The sequence below is a fragment of the Triticum aestivum genome, chromosome 5B, assembly GCF_018294505.1.
Source record: "Triticum aestivum cultivar Chinese Spring chromosome 5B, IWGSC CS RefSeq v2.1, whole genome shotgun sequence".
Lineage (NCBI taxonomy): Eukaryota > Viridiplantae > Streptophyta > Magnoliopsida > Poales > Poaceae > Triticum > Triticum aestivum.
In genome coordinates this window covers 531,196,844-531,202,749 of record NC_057807.1, presented here as the reverse complement: position 1 = coordinate 531,202,749, position 5,906 = coordinate 531,196,844, and positions in this window count along the sequence as shown.

The following is a 5,906-nucleotide window of genomic DNA, read 5'->3' as shown; positions in this document are numbered from 1 at the left end:
ATTCCAACCGGCACTATTGTGCTTCACATTTGACCCTTTTTCTACTAGTGGACGAGGCATACGACCACAAGGTGTTCGACAAAATGTTAGATATTATGGTCAATGAAGATGAATTTATTTGTAACACTGAAGAGTGGACTCAACTTATTCATAAAGGTAGTATTATTGTAAAAAAAAAGCAATAGCACAACACCCTCAAATATCAAAAATTATTTTAAGAGCTCCTCTAAAACTATGATAGAGGCAACAGTTCTAGAAAGTCGGGGATTAAATAATTGGAGTATATTATCAGTTCCAAAATGTTCCTACCACTGGTTGATACTCTTGTTCCTGTCAACCATGTACCCTATTTCCCATGCGCCCCTGTGGGCCCTTCCACCATTCCCCTCCAGATTTATCTCTCTACATAATGCCTTTCCTACAAACGTCTCCCTAGCCGTCTCTTTTTCCATCCCCATTTGTCACACTCAAGAGGAGAGGTTTTACATGGAGACGCAACCACCCAACCAACACCGCTGAGCGGAGGGAACGACGGCGACCACTACATGTTGCATCCTACGACAAATTGGTGTTGCCGCAAACGTATGGTAATGCGAGCGCGGAACCATTTCTGCGAACGGGAAGTGGCAATGATGGCCAGCTGTATTGTCGCTGTTTAGAGCATCCCCCCTCTTCTCCCCGCCCCTTCGAACATCCTCGGTCCTCCCTCACGCGAGACCACACCAAACAGTCCTCCACGCCACAACTGCAACTTAAGGAGTTTTGCAGCATTAATTATGTCGTAAAAGAGCTTCGCAATATGGCTCGTGTTGCAAACCCTAAACCACAACTAAACGGGGTTACAAAGCAAGTGCAACGTGGATCGCAAACCCATGAGCCCAACATGACTATCATGTTGCAAAGCCTAAACAACAGCTGAAGAAACCTTCTAGGTGAGCGTAATATGGACCTTGTTACATACCCCGAGCGAGCGCAATACGACGCATGTTGCAAACTCTAAACCGCAGCTAAACTATCCAATATCGAACTGAAAAATCGACTGTTGACGCGTGGGTTATAATAATGACTCGACTCTGTAGGCGGCCGATTCGATCCATGCTTCAGCCGGCCCATGCGTAGTGCTTTTCTTTTTCTCTTTCCCCCGAACCAAAAATCTGCCGCCGCCGCCCGACTTGACAAGCCATGGCCTCCCAACAAGGGCCACCATCACCGTCGCCGGCACCAGTGGCCACCACCACCGCCATTACTGCTATCGGCGACGACGTCCTCTGTGAGATCTTCCTCCGCCTCCCATCCCTCCCTAGCCTCGTCCGCGCAGCCCTCGCCTGCCGCGCCTTCCTCCACGCCGTCCGATCGTCTCCCGCCTTCCGCCGCCGCTTCCGGGCGGTCCACCCGCCCCAAATCCTAGGATTCTTCAACGCAGGCATTCATTACCTTATTCCCCTCGACGGCCGCTACCTAGCCGCGGCCGTCGACGGCAGCGATTTCCGCTTCATCCGGCTCCCGAAAGACAGAGACGAGACCAGGTGGAAGATCCTCAATGGCTGCCGCGACACCGCTGCGGCTATGTCTTCCTCTGCAACAAGAACACCAACCAGATAGCTGCCTACAACCCCCTCAAGCGGGCGCTGTATATCTTCCCCTACCCTCCCCAAGAGACATGCGACCTCCACTGCCTTGATTTCCGCATCATCTTCTCCCAAGATGACCAGAGGTCGTTCCGTGTGGTCTGTGTGCAGCAGAAGCTGGCTCGCTTCTCTGTCTTCTCATCGGACAGCAGGGAGTGGCAGAGTATCTCTTGGGTGGGCACCTCGACGCCGCAGCCTGGGGACGATGGAGGCGACAATTGGATGCTCTCGTCTTACACAGCTAATACTGTGATGGATGAATTGATAGATTAGCCTACTGGAAAGACAAAAATACAGGGTATATTGTCGTGCTCAACACTGTGACGCTGCAATTATCTCGAATGGATTTGCCGCAGCCCTTGAAAGATAAAGACTCCACGCAATTTGAACTTGGCCGGACCAATGATGGGAAGCTTTGCATGGTTTGCGTAGATGGCTTTGGTGCAGACAAAACAATGATCGCGGTTTGGATTTGGAGAGCCGATGGTGATGGTGTTGAAAAGTGGATGCAGCACAAGGTTTTCCCACTGAATACGTTTATTGACCTCACGACGTGCTCAGCAGAGTACGATGTCATCACGGTGCAGGTTGCGGTGGTAATCGATGGATTTGTGTTCCTGTGTATTGATTTTGGTAGGCTTACCAAGTTCTTCCTGTCTTTCTGCCTGGAAACAGAGAATGTAAACGAATTCTTCAATCATACATTTCACAATGATATCCATCCCTACATCATGGCGTGGCCTTCTACTTTGCTAAGCAACAAGGTGAGCACTTGCCTTAAAATACTACTATAAGTAAATTAATTCAGACGGTTTGGTCCCTGTATTGTCTGCTCTTGGGTTACTTGGGAGCAATGAATTATAGCATAGATCTGAATATCTGCCATCAGGTTTGTATTTTGCAAGTGTAGTCAGCTGTTTCTTAGTTAATTCTAAGTCTAGTTACACTAACACTGATTTGCATATAGCTCATAATACAAGTGTTCAGTTGCAGATTGTATACACGGATTCAGTATTTTAGTCCGATTAAATGATATGTGCATTCACAGTATCTTGGGCTAAAGCTTCTCTCCACTAAAATGTTGCGGCAATAATGCTTTGTAATCCTGACCACTATGGCACTATGAGGTATCGTTGTAACAAGTGTCTTCTAAACATTGCTAAACGAATCTGTCTTCTAACATTGCTAGACGAATCTGTCTTGTACAATTTTTGTAGGCTCTGTCTTGTACCATGTGAGTCCATAGCCTTGCACACTTTGCCTACACAAACATTTGAATCCTTCCTTTCTGACACTGAAATCATTTTATGTTTCAGGAGAATTCAGTAACCAACATTACTGGAGGCGATGCGACAGATGATGGTCCTGTGGGTCAGTGGCGGAGCTTGGTCCAGAAATCTGGGCGGGCCGGCTGTAGGAAATTACTCTAGGGGTTGTGTTTCATTGGCCGAAAATACGTATATACTGCAGGAACATCGCATGGGCTGGGCGGGCCACGGCCAATTCGGCCTTGCCGTAGCTCCGCCACTGCTGTGGGTACAGAAGAAACTCTCTCTGTTCTCGGTGGCGGAGAAAGCATCCAAACAATTCGTGTACGGAGTCCCCTAAAGATCACAGTTTTACTCAAGCATAGAAATTTATTTAACGTATACTGTTCTTGAGGATTAACAGATGCAAGAGATCGTATCTTGAGGGTAAGTGCCGAATTTGATGCCTACAGTACAGCATGTCAACAGATTGCAGCATATCCCATGCGTATCCATTCTTTTGTTGGAATTGTTAAGTTTGTTCTGCTCTGCTTCGTGCTCACGTCCAAAAACACCTCGCATCATATCAGGTGTGAATTCGAACGTAATAATCTTGGTGGTCATAAATAGTGAAACAATGCTATAGGTTCGTCGTGACATGATTTATTACTCTGAGAGTGACCCTTTTTTTATTTTTCGAGATGCTGAGAGTTACACTTGGTTACATGAGCTTAGTTCTTTTTTATTGCTTATAATCTAAACTTGGAGAGAAGATTGTATCACTGCCTAGCCAACATGATTGATTAGTTTGAATGTTTCAAATGACTTTTGTTGTGCATCTAGTTGTCTCAATTGAGAATCAATGTATTCCTCAGCAGATTATCTTTATTTCCAAGAAACGAGTTAACTATCTTTCGATCAGCTTCGCTGGTCGGCTATAACATGCAACATTGTCTGTTATTAGATAGATATAAGAGGAAGGAACAAATGAAGAGTGAACAACACAAGCACACACACAGAGGCCACTTAACCGTATCAACTCTCTTCAGTTGCTACACTGCCACCTCTTACGTCTTACTCTCGATGTTGTTCCATGTTCCATAAATAAACACTGCCTCTTTCCTTCATGGTCCTTGGGCTCAATACAATGCACAGGACGACACTACCACCACGGGCTTGGGAGGTGTAAGGACATGTAAAGACTTTAGTAGTGAGTGCTTCAGAGCGAAGGTCCAAGTTTTGGACTGTTGGTGTTTCGGTCCCATTCATTGCCTAAGCTAAATCTCATAAATCAGGGGGGGGGGGGGGGGGGGGGGAGCGGTAGTTGAGGAGAATATTTGAAATTCAAGAGGGAGATTAGTACATCGATCCCATCGTCCGTAGGAGTGGTCTGTAGGTTAAGCACTATCGATCATCTAATTAGTTTTTTTAGGTAAATCTTTTAATTAGCTACTGCTATCTCTGTACCAAAATATAAGAGGCTTTTATAGGCTAAACTAGCCTACAAAAGCGTCTTATATGATACGAACGGAGTAGTTGGCTTCACCTTCTCAACGCTAGAGTGATCAGTAGGGTTTGCAGTTATCAACTGGACTATTCATACTGAACTTCTTTAATGACTAATGTACTTGTTGCCTATTCATTATAGGAGTTTACGGACTTTTACGGACGGTCAGATACATAGCACATAGCACATGGTTGCACGTGTGGCATTATAAATTAAAGTGACACCAACTAGTTCGCTCGGCGATGCAGGAGGAAGAGCACACATACTTGAGCTGAAGAAGGCAGTGTGTTGCGTAAGCCTCATCATTGTGTCCAATATCAAAATTCACATGCATAGCAGTGTGTCATAGGATCGGGAGGCAACAGGGATTCGGAAGCATGAACAACAAAAAATGCAAGCACTATAGATCGGAACTGCTGTTCAACAGCAGACAGAACACCTCCATCTAGAGGATAGTGGATGACGGACACCGACGGCAGGGAGTCGAGGCGCCATCTTCATGGAATAGCTAGATAAAGATCTTCATGGAGTAGCTACATAAAAATCTGAAGTTTTTTGTCACATTGAAGTTCTAAAGTATGTTTATCTTCAAAATTTTAACTCCGTATGTTAATTCGTTTGAGAGAAACAAAACAGAATTTTTTTTCATGTAGTAAGTTAGTTGGAGAGCACAAATATCAAAAACAATGTTGGAGCGGGGGGGAGGGGGATAAGAGGTTACATGTATCTCGACCTACACAGGAACTTTGTACAACCCGGAGCCCCTACTTATACTTACAAACTCGATAATGAGGAATGTCATCACTCCTCACCATCTAGAACCGGGATCACCGCTGATCCGCCCGCATGATGTACCAGGAGAATACACCTGATGCAGTAAACCCAAAGTGTACACCGCATGCCCACGCTTCAGAAGCCGCCACCACCATCTAACTGCTGACTCATATCCAAGAAAGAGATCTGCCTCATCCTTGTCAGGTCGACCAGCCATCGAAGCGGCCACGGCGCCAAACAGCAGCACCGCCCCGCGCTCGTCCATCCAGACGCATTCGTCGTCGAGATCCAACAGCATCATGCGGCCAATACTCATTGTCTTCACGCGGTAGAAGACACGCCTTCACCTGCCAACCTCCGCACCATCGCCATCGCCCGAGCCCTTGCCACCCGGAGCCCACTGCCCACAACAATCCTCCCCTAAACACACAAGCCTCCCAAGACGGCGCCTCCAAGAAGGATACGTGGTGCTGCCGCCGCCCAATCAAGCGGATTTTGGACTTTCGTCCGTGAAGGGGGACGGGGGTGGATAGGATGGACCTCGGCTTCGCCTCCAAGGAGAATAACGACGACAAAAGATGTCGCCGCTGCCGGGCCGAAACAGCCGGCCAAAGTTTCCTAAGATCCCAATCCTACATCACCATCCTCCATTTGCTCCGGATCCTGCAATCGAGCCATCAACCTGAGCCTGTAGGGAAGAGAGTGCCATGGGGCTCAACCCTCCAGATCTGATGATGAGGAATGTGGCGC